The following is a 20997-nucleotide window of genomic DNA, read 5'->3' on the forward strand; positions in this document are numbered from 1 at the left end:
AGGACTGTAGAAAGTTACAATTCAGCCAGAGACGAACTGAAAAATTGGAATCTAGAGAGCTGGAAAGGTCTTTGGAAAGACTTAGCAACGAAGATTAAGAAAAGCCCCAAGCATTCTAGATTTATGTGAAGAAGAAGAGGATGATTACAGTGAGGTGAGAAATGGTCAAGGATATAAGATGAAACATGAGTCTGGAATCAGGGAGGTGGGGCAAGGCATTATTGAAGACTTTACTTCAGTATTTACCACCGAGAGGGATCTTGACGTTGTGAAGGCGTTAAATGTGCTGACGTGCTGGAACATGTCGCGGTGAAGAGAGAGAATTTTTGAAAGACATTAGGATAGATTAGTCCTCGTGTGGTCGGGATATACCCAAGGTCACAGCGCGAAGCGCGGGGAGAGATTGCCGCTCCCTTGGCGATGATCGTTGTGTTATCACTGGCCACAGAAGGGCTGCCAGAGGATTGGAGCTTGGAAAATATTATTCCTTTGTTCAAGAAAGGGAGTGACGATAACTCTGGAAATTATCGTCCAGTGAGTCTTACTTCAGTGGTGGGAAGCTTTAGGGGAAGTTTCTTTTTGGCGGGATTCAGAAGAATTTGGAGAAGCATATCCTGACTAGGGTGTCAGCATGGCTTTGTGAGGAGCGGGTTATGCTTCACGACCCTGATTGAATTCTGTGATGTGACACGGATGGAGTTCAATCTGGAAAAGTGTGAACTTGTTCACTTCAGAAGAACGAACTTGAAGACAGAATACAGGGTTAATAGCAACATTGTCAGCAGCCTAGTAGAACAGGGGGATGATGGGGTCCACATCCAAAGATTCCTCAAAGCTTCTCTGCAAAGATAAGTTGGTTTCTTGATAAGTTTGTTAAGGAGGCTTATTGGGTGTTTCCTTCATTAGTCAGGGGCTTGAGTTAAAACGCCGAAGGTATTGAAACTCTAAAATACTGGTCCGATCACATTTGGAATATTGTGTTAAGTTCTGAGCGCCTCATTATAGAAAGGATGTGAAAACTTTGTGGAGGGTGCAGTTTACCATGAGGCTGCCTGGATAAGACATTCCGGACATTCTCTTTGGAGATTAGGAGGTTGAGAGCTGACTTGATAGAGTTTTACAAGATACGTCTCTACCGAAGGAAGTATAAGTTGCGTCTTCCCACCGCCAGCCCAGGGCGAGATGTAGCACTTCCAGAGCACCCTCCGCATCTCAGGGTCACGTGGGGCCATGGGAGCAGGTGGTGGATGGTCGTATGAGCTGCCGATGCCGGTCACATGTTCTGCTTATGTGATCGCTGACACCAGGCACAAAATCGCTGAAGAGTATTGATGACGGCTGGAATCAGCTGTCTTATAAAGATACTTTCTAGGAGAAGGCAATAGTCAGTGCAAATGGTTTAGATGGGACATCCGGGTGGGTTTCTTAAATTAATGTGTATATTGTCAAGTGAAGTCAAGTCTCTTTTTATTGTAATTTCGACCATAACTGCTGGTACAGTACACAGTAAAAGCGAGACAGCGTTTTCTAGGACCATGGTGCTACATGAAACAACACAAAAACTACACTGAACTACGTAAAAAAAATTCAAAAGCTATACGAGACAACAGACCTACCCAGGACTGCATAGAGTGCACAAAACAGTGCAGGCAGTACAATAAATAATAAACAAGAAAGTACGCACAGTAGGGGGCAGTAGGTTGGTGTCAGTCCAGGCTCCGGGTATTGCCCTGGGGGAGGAAACTGTTACGCAGTCTGGTCATGAGAGCCCGCAGGCTTCGCTGCCTTTTCCCAGACAGCAGGAGAGAGAAGAGTTTGTATGACGGGTGCGTGGGGTCCTTCATAATGTTGTTTGATTTGCTGATGCAGCGTGTGGTGTAAGTGTCCGTAATGGCGGGAAGAGAGACCCCGATGATCTTCTCAGCTGATCTCACTATCCGCTGCATGGTCTTGCTATCCGAGATGGTGCAATTTCCGAACCGGGCAGTGATGCAGCTGCTCAGGATGCTCTCAATACAACCCTTGTAGAATGTGATGAGGATGTGGGGTGGGAGATGGCCTTTCCTCAGCCTTCGCAGAAAGTAGAGATGCTGCTGGGCTTTCTTTGCTATGAAGCTGGCGTTGAGGGACCGGGTGAGATTCTCCGCCAGGTGACCAGCAAGAAATTTGGTGCTCTTCACGATCTCTACCGAGGAGCCGTCAATGTTCAGTGGGAAGTGGTCGCTCTGTGCCCTCCTGAAGTCAACAACGATCTCTTGTTTTGTCACACTCAGAGACAGGTTTTTGGCTCTGCACCAGTCCGTTAGCCGTTGCAACTCCTCTCTGTAAGCTGACTCGTCGGTCTTGCTGATGAGACCCACCACGGCCGTGTCATCGGCGAACCTGATGATGTGATTCGAGCTGTGTGTTGCAGCACAGTCATGGGACGGCAGAGTGAACAGCAGTGGACTGAGCACTCAGCCCTGGGTGTAAACTCACACTCTCCTGCTCAGATCAAATTCAAAGGTGCATCGATTCGAAGTTAATTACAAATAATAAGCAGGGTGTCTCAGAGGCACAAAATCAAATGTAACATTCCAGTGGAATGCTCAGCTTGAGAGACGCCTAGTCACCCGGGCATTGCAAGCATTAAAAATCACGAGTGCTCTAGGTGAGGCTCGAACTCACAGCCTCGGCATTTATCCGCCGTGTACTGTCATATAAGTACCGCGCTCTAACCGATTGCGCCACTAGAGCCCAGTGCTGCAAACATGTATTTTACATATGGAAAGAAAATTTAGAAGAAAATTACAGATATCATAGAGCATAGAGCCTAAAATATACAGCACGTGAAAAGGCCGTTCGGACCACAATGTATTGCCATACCAGCTAAAACGCAAATCAAAGGCACTCAAACTCTAATCCCTCCTCCCTACCCTGTCCATATCCCTCGATCTTCCTTACATCCATGTGCATATCGAGTCAGCAGATCAAATACCACCTATAAATTTGCTGATAATGCAAACATTGTTGGTCGAATCTCAGATGGAGACGAGAGGGCGAACAGGGGTGGGATATGTCAACTAGTTGAGTGGTGTCGTAGCAACAACCTTGCACTGAACGTCAGTAAGACGAAAAAACTCATTGTGGATTTCAGGAAGGAGAGAGATACCAATCCTAATAGAGGGATCAGAAGTGGAGAGAGTGAGCAGTTTCAAGTTCCTGGGTGTTAAGATCTCTGAGGACTTAACCTGGTCGCAACATATCGATGCAGTTATAAAGAAGGCAAGACAGCGGCTATACAGTACTTCATTAGGAGATTAACGAATAAACTCAAAAAACTTCTGGAGAGCATTCTGACAGGCTGCATCAAGTCTGGTATGAGCAGGGACGTGATGCTACTCTACCGGATGGAGAGATGGGGAGAAGGGGAGCTATATGATCATGCGGATGAGAGCTATGGATGGGGAGAACAAGTGAGCACTCAGTACTCAGTAGGCGAACTTTAAGTACATACTTTCCATGAGCGAAGATGACAGGCGACAATTGCAGTCTGATTTTTAAAGGAACAGCGACATCTAACCATTCTCCGGCGAAATTCAGTGTAGAGACCTGGATGGCAGTCTTTGTTATGTTGGAAAAACTGATGCTGGAGCTCTTCTCTAGTTGGGAACTGAAGGGTATTTGATGTTAATCTTCATCCTCTCTTGAATCTTTCTTTGTACGTTGTTACTCTGTCTGTCCAGACGCCACATTTGGGCTGAAATTTTGCATTTTCATTATAGTTGATTATCCGCTCTCAGTGCTTCACTTTCTCAGCCAGATCATGTGAACCTTCACTTACCTTTCGCATTCTAGGCCCCTCCAATAATTTATAAACAAAGCCGTTAAATCTGGGGCACCAAGTGAGAGATTGCTAGTTACCGACCCGCTGGCTAATGGATCATGACATTCAGTCTGCCTTGGTAGATCGGTTCAGTAAGACTGAGAAAATAATCATTTCCTAAACTCCACAAGTGCTTCTCATTGATAACCTCCTTGTGAATTCCACTCGATCAAATTCGCAATATCTGACACAGCAGCATATAGTAAGAGAGACAAAAACAGACAGCAGAGGACAGGCAGCCAGACAGACGAATAGATAGATAGATAGATAGATAGATAGATGGATAGATAGATAGATAGATAGATAGATAGATAGATAGATAGATAGATAGATAGATAGATAGATAGATAGATAGATAGATAGATAGATAGATAGATAGATAGATAGAAAACCACACAGACAGTTATGCCAGTGGTGGAAAATAAGTCGAAGGTCAGTGGAATGAGCTTTAGCAGAGAACGCAGGACCAACCAGTGCTCCGTACACAGGGACTCCGGAGACCGAACACCCAAGTCCGGTGATTCTTTGGTCTAATGTAGAAGCGACATTATTGTGAACATTGAAAATGCAGTAGCATGGGTCGCAGAGTGGTAACTAAATCGCTGCGTCAAATGCCTACATCTGAAGAAACTCAACACCTTCCGCTAACGAATGCCAAAACTTACAGTTTCAATAAACCTGTACCTTCACAGTACTTGCAGCTGATATGGAGACGTAGTTACCACCACTGAACCCCAGTGTGTCTGTAATATTTTTTAAACTTCCTCATGAAGCACCTCTTCTTCCTCCGTTTCGAGAACTGAATGTTTGATTCTCTGCTGATATCTGAAATGTTTCATGTTCGGCAACTTCCTGGTGAAACCCTTCTGCAGCGGTTTCAGTGCAATCACAACCAAACTTTAGGATACACTAATTAAACCATAATTATACGTCACTGCATCATGACCTTTCCGGTTCGTGAGGGCAGGTATTCGGAATGTGTTGAAATGCACATTTCTCTACCCGTTCCCGCCCCTTATTCATGTTTGAAATCCATTTTCCTTGCCCATATCTACATCAGCAAACATGAACCCCGTCATTCTTTGTCAATATTCTCCAATATTTGGAGAAGGAAGTCGAAGGATCAGAACGGGAGTGCGGCGGAAGCCATTTTGACTTTCTCCTATTCTCATCGGAGTTAAGAGAGGCGGGGCTGCGCAGGCGTGTGACGTCGGCCAGAGAAGCTGGGAAGATTAGAAAATGACACAGTCTTAAACAGCAGGCAGCATCGTTTGCGGGCAGTGGAGTGAGCCGGGAGCAGAGTGAAGGCTTAAGGGCTTTGGCTCAACGGGCTTAGGCGGAAGCGGGCGAGGCAAGGCAGGTTTAGATTTCAGTTTTTCCTGTTACTTGAGGAAAGGGGAAGTATGAGTGTGATCTTGTTGTTCTCACTTTCGGATATGGGAGGTCCTGGAGTCTTCTAGCCTCCCGGACGTCCACATCTGCGCCAGGTGCGGCGAGCTGCAGCTACTAAGGGACCGTGTTAGGGAACTGAAGCTGCAGCTCGATGACCTTCGTCTGGTCAGGGAGAGTGAGGAGGTGATGAAGAGGAGTTACAGGCAGGTGGTCACACAGCGGCAGCGGAAGGCAGACAAGGGGATCACGGTTAGGAGGGGGGAGGGGAAGTGTCAGGTACTAGAGAGTACCCCAGTGGCTGTACCCCTTGACAATAAGTACTCGTGTGTGAGTACTGTTGGAGGGGACAACCTACCGCGGGGAAGGAAGAGTGCCTTTGGCACAGAGTCTGGCCCTGTGGCTCAGAAGGGTAGGGAAAGGAAGAGGAAGGCAGTAGCAATAGGGGACTCGATAGTTAGGGAGTCAGATAGGCGATTCTGTGGATGCAGTCAGGAGACCCGGATGGTAGTTTGCCTCCCTGGTGCCAGGGTCCGGGATGTTTCTGATCGCGTCCAAGATATCCTGAAGTGGAATGGTGAGGAGCCAGAGGTCGTGGTACATATAGGTACCAATGACGTAGTTAGGAAAAGTGAAGAGGTCCTGAAAGGAGAATATAGTGAGCCAGGAAGGCAGTTGAGAAGAAGGACCACAAAGGTAGTAATCTCGGGATTACAGCCTGTGCCACGCGACAGTGAGAGTAAGAATGAAATGAGGTGGAGGATAAATGTGTGACTGAGGGATTGGAGCAGGGCGCAGGGATTCAAGTTTCTGGATCAGTGGGACCTCTTTTGGGGCAGGTGTGACCTCTACATAAAGGACGGGTTACATTTGAATCCTAGAGGTACCAATATCAAGACGGAAATGTTTAATAGAGCTGTTAGGGAGGGTTTAAACTAATTTGGCAGCGGGATGGGAACCGGAATGATGGAGCGGAGGAGAGAAAAAGAGAAATAGATCTAAAGTAGTGAGCAGTAAGGATGTCAGGAAGGACAGGCAGGTAATGCCGCAAATTTGCAGCTATTGGGATGAGTTGCAGTTTATCTAACTGGTTGCAGTGCAATCAATGCAAAAAGTACCAAATACTGGACTTAAGGTGTTATACTTAAATGCACGCAGCACAAGGAATAAGGTGGATGATCTTGTTGTACAGTTACAGATTGGCAGGTATGATATTGTGGCCATCTCTGAGACGTGGTTAAAGGATGCATGTCTCTGGGAGCTGAACGACCAAGGATACACGGTGTATCGGAAGAATAGGCAGGTAGGTAGAAGGGGTACCGTGGTAAGAAATAATATTAAATTATTACAAAGAGTTGACATAGGATCGGAAGGTGCAGAATCTTTATGGGTTGAGCTAAGAAATCGCAGCGGTAGAAGGACCCTGATGGCAGTTATCTACAGGCCTCCGAACAGCTGCAGTGATGTGGACTACAAATTACAACAGGAAATAGAAAAGGTTTGCCATAAGGGCAGTGTAATGATAATTGTGAGGGATTTTAACATGCGAGTGGGTTGGGAAATTTAGGTCGGCACTGGATCTCAAGAGAGAGAATTTGTAGAATGTCTACGAGATGGCTTTTTAGAACAGCTTGTTGTTGAGCCCACTAGGGGATCAGCTGTACTGGATTGGGTATTGTGTAATGAAGCAGAGGTGATGAGAGAAATTGAGGCGAAGGAACCCTTAGGAGGCAATGATCATAACATGATTGAGTTCACTGTGAAATTTGGAAAGAGAAGCCGAAATCCGATGTGTCGGTACTTCAGTGTAGTAAAAGAAATTACAGTGGCATTAGAGAGGAACTGGCCAAGGTTGACTGGAAAGGGACACTAGCGGGAAGGACGGCAGAGCAGCAGTGGCTGGAGTTTATGCAAGAATTGAGGAAGGTGCAAGACAGATATATTCCAAAAAAGAAATTTTGCAATGGAAAAAGGATGCAACCGTGGCTGACAAAAGAACTCAAAGCCAAAGTAAAAGCAAAGCAGAGGGCATACAAGGAAGCAAAATTAGTGGGAAGACAGAGGATTGGGAAGTTTTTAAAGGCTGACAAAAGGAAACTAAGAAGATCATTACGAAGGAAAAGATGAATTATTAAAGGAAGCTAGCAAATAATATCAAAGAGGATACTAAAAGCTTTTTCAAGTATATAAAGAGTAAAAGACAGGTGAGAGTAGATATAGGACCGATAAAAAAATGATGCTGGAGAAATTGTAATTGGAGATAAGGAGATGGTGGAGGAATTGAACGAGTATTTTGCATTAGCCTTCACTGAGGAAGACATCAGCAATATACCGAACATTCAAGGGTGTCAGGGAAGAGAAATATGCGCAGTCACAATGACGACAGAGAAAGTACACAGGAAGCTGAATAGTCTAACGGTAGATAAATCTCCCGGACCAGATGGAATGCACCCTCGTGTTCTGAAGGAGGTAGCAGTGGAGATTGCGGAGGCATTAGCAATGATCTTTCAAAAGTCGATAGATTCTGGCCTGGTTCCGGAGGACCGGAAGATTGCAAATGTCACACCGCTACTTAAGAAGGGGGCAAGGAAGCAAAAAGGAAATTATAGACCTGCTAGCTTGACGTCGGTGGTTGGGAAGTTGTCGAAGTCGATTGTCAAGTATGAGGTTACGGAGTACCTGGAGACATATGACAAGATAGGCAGAACTCAGCATGGTTTCCTTAAAGGAAAATCCTGCCTGACAAACCTAGTGCAATTTTTTGAGGAAATTACAAGTAGGTTAGACAAGGGAGATGTAGCGGATGTTGTGAATTTGGACTTTCACAAGGCCTTTGACAAGGTGCTGCACATGAGGCTGCTAAACATGATAAGAGCCCATGGAATTACAGGAAAGTTACATACGTGGATAGAGCATTCGCTGATTGGCAGGAAACAGAGACTGGGAATAAAGGGAATTAGACTTTCATTCTTTGTTGATAAAAGCTTCCCAATCCTGTAGCTTCCTACTATATTGTTTTGCAATATTGTACGCCTATTTTGTCCCCCATTCTTCCTTTAAAATAATTAATCTTCGTGAAGTATCTGTCCTATGCCTTCTGAAGTTCCCAGAAGTTCCATCATTGACGTATAGGTACAGAGATTCCTGAAGGTGCAAAAAAAGTTCGATTGAAGGAATGCTACCAACGAAATACATGTTTTACTTTAGTCAGGCACTGAACAGAAGGCGTGGAATGACTTTGTTAAAACATTAATTTTGGCAATTTAACACTCTGGACACTTCTGTTGCCACGCTGCAGAAAGGGTGCAATTGTCCTGAAGAGGAGATGCACCTGGAGCTTATGGGAGGGCCTGAGTTAAAAGGAGAGTCTGCATTGTCTGGAACATTTCCCCCCGGAGCGAGGAGTGAACTTAAAGAGGACAAAGCATCACGATCTGTACCGATGTGTGAATATCCACAAGCTTTTCACGCACAAAGCTGTGCAAGACAAGATGGCATAAAGTTCAGGAGAGTGGAAAAAATGTTGAAAGGAGAGATATATGCACAACATTTGCTACATAGAAGGTGATGGGTATGTGGAAGGAGCTGAAAGCGAATGTGGCAGGGGTGGGTTCAGTTCCGGAGTTCAAATGACATACTGACAGGATTATGAATAGGACTGGCTCAGAGCGGTTTGGGACAAATACTGGCAAATGTGGCGAACTCGTCTAGGCCTGAGCCAATTGGAATGAAGCGTACTTTTCCATGTTATGGAACTCTGCGACTCCAAACTGAGCTCTGTATAACCAAAGGGGGCAGAGTTTTAAGAAGAGGAGTGTAAGGCTTCTCATACTTCCTTTGAAGGAATCAATCTGGTGCATATTGCCTGAGCCGATGGTGTTCGCAGCTTTTTATGGAACATCTCAATGAACAATTGAATCAAAAAGGCAGAGTCGGCGATAAATTGGAGGAGTGATCTCTCAAGTTCCAGCTTGCGGGAATTCAAGATGAACTAAACCTAGCTGTATCAATTATCATATGTCTGTTTCTGGTTTTACAATATATCAGATTGTCCTCTTCATCCATTATTGGATTGTTCTCTGTCCAGAGTCGAATCCGAGTTGGAACAGCCAAATATCACGTTGACACTGAACGAGATTCGAACATAGCAGTTCCCGTCTCTCTCTCTCTCTCTCTCTCTCTCTCTCTCTCTCTCTCTCTCTCTCTCTCTCTCTCTCTCTCTCTCTCTCTCTCTGACGCTCTCTCCCTCTTTCACTCTCTCTCTCCGCCTCTCTCTTGCTCCTCTCGCTCCCTCAATCTCTCCCCCTCTCCATATATCTCTCTCTTGCTCTCTTACTCTCTCATTCGCTCTCCCATTCTCTCTCTATCGCTCCCCCGCTCTCTATCTGTCGCGCTCTCTCTCCCTTTCTATCTCTCGCTCTGTCTCTCACCCTCGCTATCTCGCTTTCGCACACGCTCTCTGTCTCCTTCGCGATGTCTCATTTGTTCTCTCTCCCGCAATCCTCTCTCACTCGATCTACTTCCCTCTCTCTCTGTCGCTCTCTCTCCCTATCATTCGCTCTCAACCATAACACCACCATCTCTCTCTCTCTATCTCAGCTACAAGAACAGGTAAATATACTGTATTGTCTTTTATAAAAGTTAAAATCTGTTACAATTATTGTTCAAGGTGGCAGAGAGAAAGACAACCCACGATTAAGGAAAGAAGAATAAGAGCGAAAAAGAGGGCGAATAAAACGACGGTTTATGACTGGAGCAGGATTGTTTGATACGGACGAAAACATAGTCCAGGATCGGTCAGTATTCTTTAAACCGGGAAGCATGGGCCATAGGTTTGTCCCAAGCTTCAATTTGATAGGAGCGGTAGGTCAGATGTAAAGGGCGAGTAATGCCCTCGGGATCATCTGTAACTCTAAGACAACACACACAAAATGCTGGAAGAACATAGCAGACCAATTAACGTCAATGGGAAAGAGTAAACAATAGAGCTTTCGGCTCTTCACCCTTCATTAAGACACTGATTTTATGAATGTTCTTTTGTATATCGCGCATCTGTAGAATTTATTCGTAAAAATAAAAGCAAGATAATTCTAGATTGAGTAAGTCAAGTATCGATTAATCCCATGCCTCCTAACTTGCTGCCTGAGTCTATTATTGGGACTCTTGTCGAACGTTTCACTCAATTCCATTTAAACAGCATGCATTGCTCTTTCCTCATCAATTTGGGTTGTCACCTCCTTAGAAAGTCAGAACAGCCGCTGGACTGAAGTGCTTAGTGAAAGTTTCCTCAATTCAGCGTTATCTGGAACGGATATTCAGTTCGTGTTTGATTTGAATGACATTTGGGCAACCTGCATGCGTAAATTCCAAATCATTTGAACCATTGTTCAATGAATTATCATGTGACGGCTTATGATTTTACAAACCGTCAGACCGTTCATTTAATCCATTCTCTTTCAATATTTTTATTGTTTTAACAAAAAAATATAGAGTAAAGGAGAATATATATGACATATCAATCATAATATATTTGAATCGAACTTATCATCTTATTACCCCATATTCATATAGATTAAATTGAATGATAATATTGAAAAGTATTAATTTACTATACCAACAAAATCTAAACCCACTACAAAAAAAGCTGTTTGTTACAGAAAGAAAAAGGAAAAAAGCATCCTTATCATGTAGTAAAACATATTATTAGCCAACATCTGTACTTGATAACAAATCAAAGATTCGGAAAGTAATTCAAAAAAGGTCCCCACGATGTTAGAAAGTCGTCTTGATTCAGAGATTGAACAGCGAATCTTCTCTATATTTAACCATGACATAACATCGCTTCACCATTGAGGATGAGCAGGCGGAGCAGCATCCTTCTACCTAAGCAATAAAGCCCTTCTGGCTATGAGAAATAAAAGCCAAAATATGCAAACCAAGATAATAGAACGAATCTTAAGTTTTGGTTATATTATATTAACCGAGAGGACTGTCCGGTTTTGGATTCTTCAGAAGCTAACTCTGTTAATAAATTTTCTATCATTTCTCTTCTCGGATCCTCAATTATCACCCAAGGTGGCGGCGTGACGCAGCTTGCAGCGGCCTCTCCGGAGCTGATATCTGTTATTTGTCAAGCGGGGTGCCGTGCACGATCCTAATCTATGAAAAACCGACGTGGGAGCACGGAGGAACATCTGGAAATCTCCAGGAAGGCCTTCTTCGTTGCTGCTGCTGCTGTGAGATCCGGGACTCAGCTGGGAAGAACAGGCCCCCATTCCTCGGGGTCGCGTTGCCGGTGGCCGTTGGCGGGGATGTCTTAATGCGCTCGGCAGAGGATGGTGCTCAGAGAAGCTGTGCCGGAAGGGATGGTCCGAGGCTCGGAGTCCGATGCGGTCGGGGCGCGTTCACTGTGTGTTTTGTCTGCGAGGCTGCGTCCGACGGAGATTCCATTGTATGCTGCGTCTGCGAGGCTGAGTCAGGCGGCGCCTTGGAAGTCCATAGCGAGGGTATTCCTTTCTACCGCCTGCGTGGGATGACGAGCCTATCGGGACCATGAGGACTTCTGAAAACTGTGTGGTGATTTCTTTCGAACTTATAGTCTTTTAACATCTTTGGACTATTCTTACTGTGACCATTGTCTGTTTGTTTTTGGTCAATTATGCTATTGTTTGCACTGTTGTAACTGTGTTGTAACTATATGGTTTTGTGCACGTCTTGTAGCTTTAGTTTTTGGTTTGTTGGTCTCCTGACTTGGTGTGTCTGGGTAGTCTTGTTTTGTCTGATGGGTTTGGAGCTCCTTTCCGGGGATCACGCTAAGATCGTGGCGCGATATTAATATGTAGCAGCCTCTCCGGACTCTGGATTAGGGATTGCCAAACGTTATGTGGATTTTCTGGTGTAGACTGTTTTGTCATGAGCTCTTGTGATATCATTCTGGAGAAACGTTTTCTCATTTTTTTAACTGCATTGCATTTGTGGTTTCCAAATGACAATAAACTGAAACTGAACTGAACTGAACTGAAATTCCCTCATTTTTGAGTAAACTAACTGATAGTTTTGTAGTTAAACATACTTTGAAGATTAGGGTACAATTTAGAACATATTTTGGTTTATTGAGATTTTCTCTTTCAAGCCCCATTTTTTTCTAAATATTTTTTAAACCTTCTATGATTGATGTAATTTTTAAAGATTGGGATAGACTGGGTATTAAACGCTTTCAGGATTTATTAGATGGAAAAATTCTCTTTTCGTTCGAGGACTTGTCAGCTAAATACAGCTTAACAAAAACTCACTTTTTTCGATATTTACAGACTTAAATTTCAGAGACTTGGAAAGAAATCTTTAAATTGGTTAACAACTCATCGCTATGTGTCCGTCACTTCCACCTGCAATTTAAAGTGGCCCTTTGGGTCCACATGACTAAAGATAAGCTGTCTCGTTTTTATACGGATATATCTCCCTATTGTGACAGTTGTAACAATGGAGAGACTTCATTAATTCATATGTTGTGGACATGTCCGAGTCTTGAAAAATACTGGAGGGAAATATTTCAAACTTTTTCTGTACTTTTTAAAGTAAAATTTAAACCAAACCCTTTTGACTGCCTTATTTGGTATTGTTGAAGTTCTTTTCATCGATTATTCGCTTCTCCTTTATCCAGGATCGACGCCGTGTCAGCAGTCGATTATCCCCTTGCTATGGACCAGGATTACATCACATATGCTCCCATTTTGTTGCCTTGGGTTTGTCCGTGGGTTCACAAACTTCTCTCCCTCTCTCTCTCTCTCTCTCTCAATCTCTCTCTCTCTCTCTCTCTCTCTCTCTCTCCTCTCTCTCTCTCCTCTCTCTCTCTCTCTCTCTCTCTCTCTCTCTCTCTCTCTCTCTCTCTCTCTCTCTCTCTCTCTCTCTCTCTCGCTCTCTCTGGCGGTTGTTTGTTTTTCTTGGGGCGATCTTCAATGGAGGATAAATTGTACAACTTTACAGCTTTCACCTTTGTTTGCCAATAAATACAAAATCATTTCGTAGAAAGACGCTGATGCCGCTGGATTAAAGCCTATTCTATCATGAATCAGAATCCAGGAAGGGCAGCTTGGATTGAAACCGAGTCTTTACACCCAGCGGAACAGTATCAGCTGCAATCCAGTGATAATGCCAGTATGACTGCGGTGTGGCCAGTTTGAAGGGATACGGGTACGGGGATGGATTGTAAGGAAGATATTTTTAGTTCCCCTTGCTCCGTTTTGATTCAACAGCATCAGGAAATCGCAAAGAAGTGAGACTGTGCACATGTTGAAGATTATTACTATATCTACTCTGTCTGAATGACATAAGAAATACTAATCAGCCACTTGTGAAACCACAGAAAGATAGTGTACAAAAAATACCGATCGACCATTCATCCCTGGAACAATGTTTCGGCTCGGGAAACTTCAATAGGAATCGGATGTATGTGTGTGTTATTTTGTATCTCGAACTTGTGCAGGTTTTCTCCTGTTTATTTCGTAACTCTGTTCATCACATGTCTTACATTAACCCATAAGTGGGCGTACAGAATGGGGAGCACAGAGGTAGCCGAATTGCAACCCTTTAAAACAGTTATTTCTCCCGTTTCATTAGTTTCGAAATCCGATTCAGAGGGTATGTCACCACATTTTTGAGTTCCTCTCGGAATTTGCTCTGAGTCAGGGCGTAAATGCACGTGTTGGTGCAGGAACTGAGGACCTGTAGCATTCCTGCTGTCTTTTCTGTGATGTAACGGGGATCTGTGACAGAATAAACGAAATTCATTGAAATCCGTTGATAGATATAAAATACCACCTGTGTTATCCACAACAATATGAAACTACCGGTTATGCTGAAGAGCAAAACTATGGATCTGTGTCGGTTCTCCATCTCCCGGTCTTTGTCATTCTCTTCACTCTTTTGCCCCCGGAGCCTCCTGCGGGCTCGACTTGCCGCTAGAATCCGCCTGACAGTCTGAATATTGAACAGGAAAATCAGAAAGAATGAGATACAAGGGGTTGAAATGCGGTGAAACATCGTAAATGCCGCCCATGAGGAGAGTTTTGAAGGTCGATGTAAGAGCACAATACCAGGGAACACCATCAATCATTACCAAAGGCTCGTACACAAAGCTCCAGGGAAACACATTCCAGACTGGCCAGCAGACTCACTGTCCCGATAACCACAGCCGCCGTTCTCTCGGTGCAATATTTTGTTTTCAGCTTCTCACAGCAAATAGCCACAAATCGATCGACGGTGAAAGCGACCGTCAGCCAGACTGAGGCTGCAGTGCTCGCAAAAATTAGCCATCTGCCGAGTCTGCACACAGGAGTGAGGAGCAGGAATGATCGGGGAAAATAAATCTCAACAGTTCCCCTCAGCAGCGGATCCGAGATAACGACCAGGAGATCGGCCGCGGCCATTCCCATCAGGTAGTAAGTGACACATTTGGAGAGACCGCACTTTCCGCGGGACAGAATCACAATCGCCACCGAGTTCGCTGAAAGTGAGACAGGAACAGCAAGTTGAAAAATACTGAGCAGAAATTAATGCTGCTGTTTAAGGGAATCCTGTAATATTTGCACTTTATTGCTGCATTTTAGCGGTAGAAGGGTGGAGACAGATTGTAGTGACAGAGTAGAGAAAGAAGGAGTTCACATAGTAAAATAAAGTCAATATGAGCTGAATTCAGATTCCTTACTGATGACCGTAATGTGCAGAGTCAGTGGAAAGCTAAAACTGGGTAACTACCCTCCTCAGAGTCTATAGTGGATGGAATATTTTCTACCGCCGCGCCTTCCCGGTCTCAACTGAGTGAATAAATTCGGACACTAATGGAAGGGATTCTTCCAGGAGACAATCATCGTCTTCCAGGGTGTTCCTTGTCAGTGACAGAACACCGAAGAACGGAACAGAAGCAGGAAATGCTGGAAAAAATTCATCCAGGCAAATAAAAATATGTGGAAAAGCAGTTAAAGTGAACATAGACTGATTCCAACAGATACAGCGCAATTTGAATCTACCTGACGGACAGACAGGACGCCTCCCATCGAATCCAACTCAAGAAAGCGATGTAGAGCTCGCTGCCGCAGTCAGATGCCTGTACGCGTCAGATGTGAATATAACAGAATGCATTTCACAGTATTGATAACCATGTTTCACCGAGTCGATTGCGTCCAGCACAGCTTCACATTCAGCCACAGTGCACACATTTACTTCAAAAAAGCCACAGGTTTCAGCAGCAACGTGAAACTCCTCACATTGGCTAAACCGATAGATCGATTGTTACACCTCTCCGCAGACAAACCGCTCACACAGAAACACAGACAATCAATCAATCAATTGCTCTCATCTCCGCGGGCTGTGTAAACAGAATATACCCAAATACAGTGCAGCTGCTACAAGACCAAATGCACAGGGAACCAAGCATCCCACTATTGAACAGAAACGACTAGAAGAACAATTCCTAATCTATTGAATTCCACAGATGTTGGCTGGCTCGCTAAATTTCTGCAGCAGTTCTTTTCGATCTGGATTCCAGAATCCACTTTCCCAATGTTTCCATTCCATTCCTAAAACGCGGAATACGGTGACTGGGCAGCGAGAGTGGAAACCAGCGACAGAGATAATCACAAGGCTGGAATTAACAATTCCCACCAAGAGCAGCTGACACTGCGGCTTACCCAGAATTCCAAAGACTGAAATGGAAGGATAGTAAACTTCTCGAATCCGCAAGATGATTGGATACACCATTTCAGTGAGAATCTGTGACTTCTGTAATCCGAATTCACAGCTCTGGCAGATACTCTGACCTGATACATTCAAAATGGGGCTGATTTATACAAAGGATCCGTCTCCAGAGACACGGTTATATCTCTGACTAACTTACTTAGTTACAGTTGCCTGAAGAAGCATTTTAATTCAACACCATTGTCTCTGATGTAACAATTAGGCCGATTGAAAACAAATAATCAGCATTCTTTGCCATTACCTCAGCAGTGATTCATCTGGCGGAAATAATGCTGTAACTCCATTGACAAAGGCTGAGCTTTGTCACGCGGTGCAACTTTTTCACACATTTCACGTTTTTATTGTAACAACGTTTTTACTGTAAACGGAGTTCGCCGACACCGACACAAAATTCTGCCCCTGCGGTTTCCCATTTCCAATTGTCCGTCAGTCCTTTAATACTTTTCTGGCCACACACACACACACACACATATACATACAAACATATTCAAACGGCCATATGCAGACATGCCTTCACATATACACAGACACAATGACTGTGCTTTGTCACAGAACAGCCACATTTACTGAGTTCCTCCAGAATTTTGTGATATTGCAGATGTAATAGACTACTATAAGCATCTCAAATCTGACAGACGTCAAAAGTAAATTGTTTCAATATTCAAAGGAATGTGCAAACCATCTAAATAATAAAATAACACGGTGCTCTGAATTGGGAGATAAATCAATGCAGGAAGGCTGGAAGTGATTGACAAGCGACAAATACAATATTTACAATAAGGCTGGTGTGTGTGTGTGTGTGTGTGCGTGTGTGTGTGTTTCTGCGTGTGTGTGTGTGTGTGTGTGTGGTGTGTGTGTGTGTGTGTGTGTGTGTGTGTGTGTGTGTGTGTGTTTCTGCGTGTGTGTGTGTGTGTGTGTGTGTGTGTGTGTGTGTGTGTGTGTGTGTGTGTTTCTGCGTGTGCTTGTGTGTGTGTGTGTGTGTGTGTTGTTTACTTGCAATTGCATTATATGACTCTATAACAGCTGAGGCAATTGCTTAGCTATTTTATTGAACAAGGTATATAGAATTTATGCGGAAAAGTAGGATTAGTATAAGTAGGTATTATGATTGACATAAATCTGATTGGCCGAAGGTCGTCTTTCCGTGCTCTACAATTCTTGGTCCATCCAAGCGAACAATCCACCAGCCTTTAGTCCGAAAGGTACCAACAATGCTTCACAATTTGTTCGTGTGAAAGCGAGGGATTTGTTTCATTACTTTTACAGTTAATACATTTGTTGAACTGATTTTTTCCCTTGTTCTGAATGTTTCAGGGCAGCCTGACCTATAATACTATATTCCAGGTTTTCACAGCATAGTCAGATGTTTATGCGGCAAAGAAGGAGGGACTAGGTCCATAATGTGTGTGCCAGAATCTGTCTCCTTCAATTCAGCATTTGTTCTGTCGCCTGCTCTGCCTTGGTGCTTCAAGTGCTTACAGAGATGGTCGGTACATGGCTGCACCATCCCCTCAGGCCGCGTGTTTCCAGATCGGTACCTTCAGAGGGAATTATTCTTCAAATCCCCCTACCCTTACGCTCCTCTTCTTAAAACTCTGTCCCCTTAGTTATACAGCTCTTTCTCTCTGGATAACAGGCTTTTAACGCACAGAAAAGTACCTTTCATTTCAACTGACCCATGCGTACCCGAGTCAGTCCCATTTGCCTGCCTTTGGCCCATATCCCTCTGAATCAGTCCTAACCATAACCCTCTCTATATGCCTTTCAAACTCAGTAACTGAACCCCCTTTACCACTTTCTCTAGTGAAACCCTTCCACATCTCCATTACTATCTGTGTTGGAAATGTCCCTCACGTTACCTTTCAGTATTTCTCCACTTAACTGAAACCTAAGCCCTCTGGTTTTACACACTTTGTGCTTGGAAAACCTGTGGCCATTCACAGTCTCTTCAAGACGGAAAATTGCTCAGGCCAATGCAGGATCTACTAGAAACGCAGACGCGCCCATAATATCCTCTTCAGTGAAGCTTCACTCTTTCTACAGTGTGACACAAGATACGTACACACTTAACACACTGAACCCAGCACAACTGATGTTTTAAAAAGGACTTGTATGTAAGACTACTGTTCAATGCCAGGCTGATAACACATGAAATCATTAGATGCCTTTTTATCTACCTGTTTCTGCACCTTCAAGGATCTCCTCACTGAAATATCAATGTTGGAAAAGCTGGAAGCAATTCAGAAGCCACGGGGAGATACATCCAAATAGGAAGTGTTTTAAAGCATGTCGATAGGGTGATTAAGAAGGCTTCCTTTTAGTGGTCCAGATATAGAGCTCAAACGACAGGAGGTTATGTTTCGTTAATAAACCCCTAATTTGGCCACACATGTAGTGTTTCGTACAGTTCAATTCGCCCCAATATAGAAAGGATGTTGAGGCCTTGGACAGGGCGCAGAATAGTTGTTGCGTAGTTTATATTGCATGTGCTATCAGGAAAGCTGGCTAAACGTAGGGTACTTTCTCTGCAGCGGCAGACGGTGAGGGAGATCTGGTAGAGTTTCATAAGATAATGAAGGGCATAGAAAGGAGTAGTATGGGCATATCACTTTCCCATGATTGAAATATCTAATAGCGGAGGAAATGCATGGAAGGCGTTGGAATGCAGTTGCAAGGGATTGTAAAGGTAAGTTTGTTACTGAGAGAATAGTTGGATGCCTGGTGGGGCCATGCACTTTCTGGCTCGTCTCCTGGTGGGCATCATCTGCAACTTCGGTGTACCCATCTGACAAGTTATCTGGTCTCAGCGTCCTGGACAATCCTTGGTCAGTTGATCTCCACGTCTAGTTCACTTATTTTGTCAGTCGGAAGCGGCTTCAGATGCACTTTCCTATTGTAGAGGTATCGGGAACACATACCGATTCACTGATCTCCCATATAGTCTGGCAGTGCATGTTACTGCCACAGTTGCTGCAATAGGGAGAGGAATTCTGAAATAAATCACTGCAATTTGACTTTCCAGAGGTCATCTTTCGTTTCTCTGCCAACATTTCCAGTTGGTCCCATTTCCGCTAGATCTTTCAGCAACCTTCTTCACTAACTACATTGCAGCAGTTTTTCTGTCAACCGTGCAGTTTGCTGGCTTCTCTCTACAGCCCTTTTAAAAAGGGGAACAATATTGGCTCATCTCCAGTCCTCTGCCACAGCATGTGTGATTAAATAGAGATCTCTAAGTTCTCCATAAAGTATCCAGTAATCTGCTGTCTTGCCACATTCACTCAATAACCTGGGATATATCTCATCAATGTCTGGCCATTTATCCGCCTTGCTGGTCTTTGAGAGACCGGACTTGTTATCAGCTTGTTATCAACATGCCATGGAATATCAAACTATCTTTCCTGTTCTTTCCATCCACTATGAATTTCTCTTTGATGAATATTGACCTTAAATATTAATTTGATGTTTTTTTTCCACTTTCTCCGGCTTCAAGCCTAAGCTTAAGTATCCTCACCTGTCCTTGAGTTGTCCTACCTTCTTATCTTCTCCACGGTGCTTCATTTGTTTATTTTAATGTATGTAGAAAGTGCCTTGGCATTTTCCGCAGTTTCGCTCAGCAAAATAAGTGAAGCTCCCCTACCATTATTCAGCACTGATAATTCCCTGTTTGCACTGCATATTTCGGCATGTTTATCCCATTGTCCAATTCCCTACTTCCGAAACTATCCTGGGCCCAGCCTTCTGTGTAGTTGGATCAATACTGGTTTCCACGCGGATGGTTTGAAATCGAAGCCGGCTGGGTCCCAACTTTCGCTGCCGCAGTATCTTCACGGAAGGAAGGTTTGGCCATCAGTTTTAGTATCTTGCCACGAAAATCCCTCTGTATGAATACACTATCCGGAAGATCGCCATTGGTCGATGTCGACTGTTTTGCACATTTCTTTATGGGTATTTTTTTTCTATTGGACTGCATTTGCAATATCTCTGAACATGCAATGGTCTGATACCCTGTATCCTTCTGTTACCCATTCACTTAAACAATTTCAATTCTGAGCCATGTGGGTTTTTTTAACTAATTCCCATAGTGTGTTTACACAATCACAGGTGCTCTTGGACTCCACTTTCTCCAGAACCTTACCAACACAATTATACTTAGCTTGCAACACACAGAAAACTCTGCAGGAACTCAGCAGGAAAAGAGTGAACAGTCCACTTCTCGGACTGAGACCTTTCATCATAACTGAGAAAAAAGATGAGAAGTCAGATAAAGAAGATGGGAGGGGGAGGTGATGCAGAAGTACAGGGTGGCAGCTGAAAATTAGTTTACATCTGTTTATAAAGCTCCCCCCCCCCACCCAAGATTGAACCCTTATTTTGGGATGCGTTATCAAAAATCCTCTCCCCTTGAATTGCATCAACGCGAGGCATCAGCGACAATACAAGCTTCCTTAAATATCCCTGATGTATTTGTCTCTGCCACTATCCTTAACATCGAATCCCACACTTTCCCTGTGTTTAAACAAGAACCATACGTAGACCCTATACTGCCCGATAACTACCTTGAGAATCACTGGGAAAAAGATTCAGTCTGTCCACTCGACGTAGGCATCCTGTATCTCTCTTTCAATTCAGCTCCCATCACGCTTCTCTCCAAAGAGAAAGGCCTGATCTTACTCAACCTATCCTCACCAGACATGCTGTCGTAAATTCAAAGTTGAAAGTAAATTTATTGTCCAAGTACATATGTCTCCCCATTTACTCTCCTGAGATACACTTTATTGCGGGCATACGCAGTACATATAAAGAAACATAATGGTATCAAGGAAAAACTGCACAAAAGGAAGACGAACAAGCTGCAAATTTCAAAAGATGTCAAAGACATCAAATAGTGCAAATAAATGAAAAAAGAGTTTTGGATTCATTGAATGTGAGTTCATGGTTCGGATCAGTGAAATTATCACCTTTGATTCAACAGCCGATAATTTAGGAGTCAT

At 43.9% G+C, this 20997-nt stretch overlaps 1 non-coding gene across 1 annotated transcript; it reads right to left on the minus strand.

The window, feature by feature from the left end:
- Window positions 1-2642: 2642 nt before the first annotated feature.
- Window positions 2643-2736, minus strand: trnai-uau (transfer RNA isoleucine (anticodon UAU)). Its single transcript has 2 exons — window positions 2699-2736; window positions 2643-2678 (listed from the first exon to the last, which is right to left on the minus strand). It is a non-coding gene; the product is annotated as a tRNA-Ile (tRNA).
- Between the last annotated feature and the right edge of the window lie 18261 nt (window positions 2737-20997).

This window comes from Hemitrygon akajei, unplaced genomic scaffold (genome assembly GCF_048418815.1).
Source record: "Hemitrygon akajei unplaced genomic scaffold, sHemAka1.3 Scf000089, whole genome shotgun sequence".
Taxonomy (NCBI): Eukaryota; Metazoa; Chordata; class Chondrichthyes; order Myliobatiformes; family Dasyatidae; genus Hemitrygon; species Hemitrygon akajei.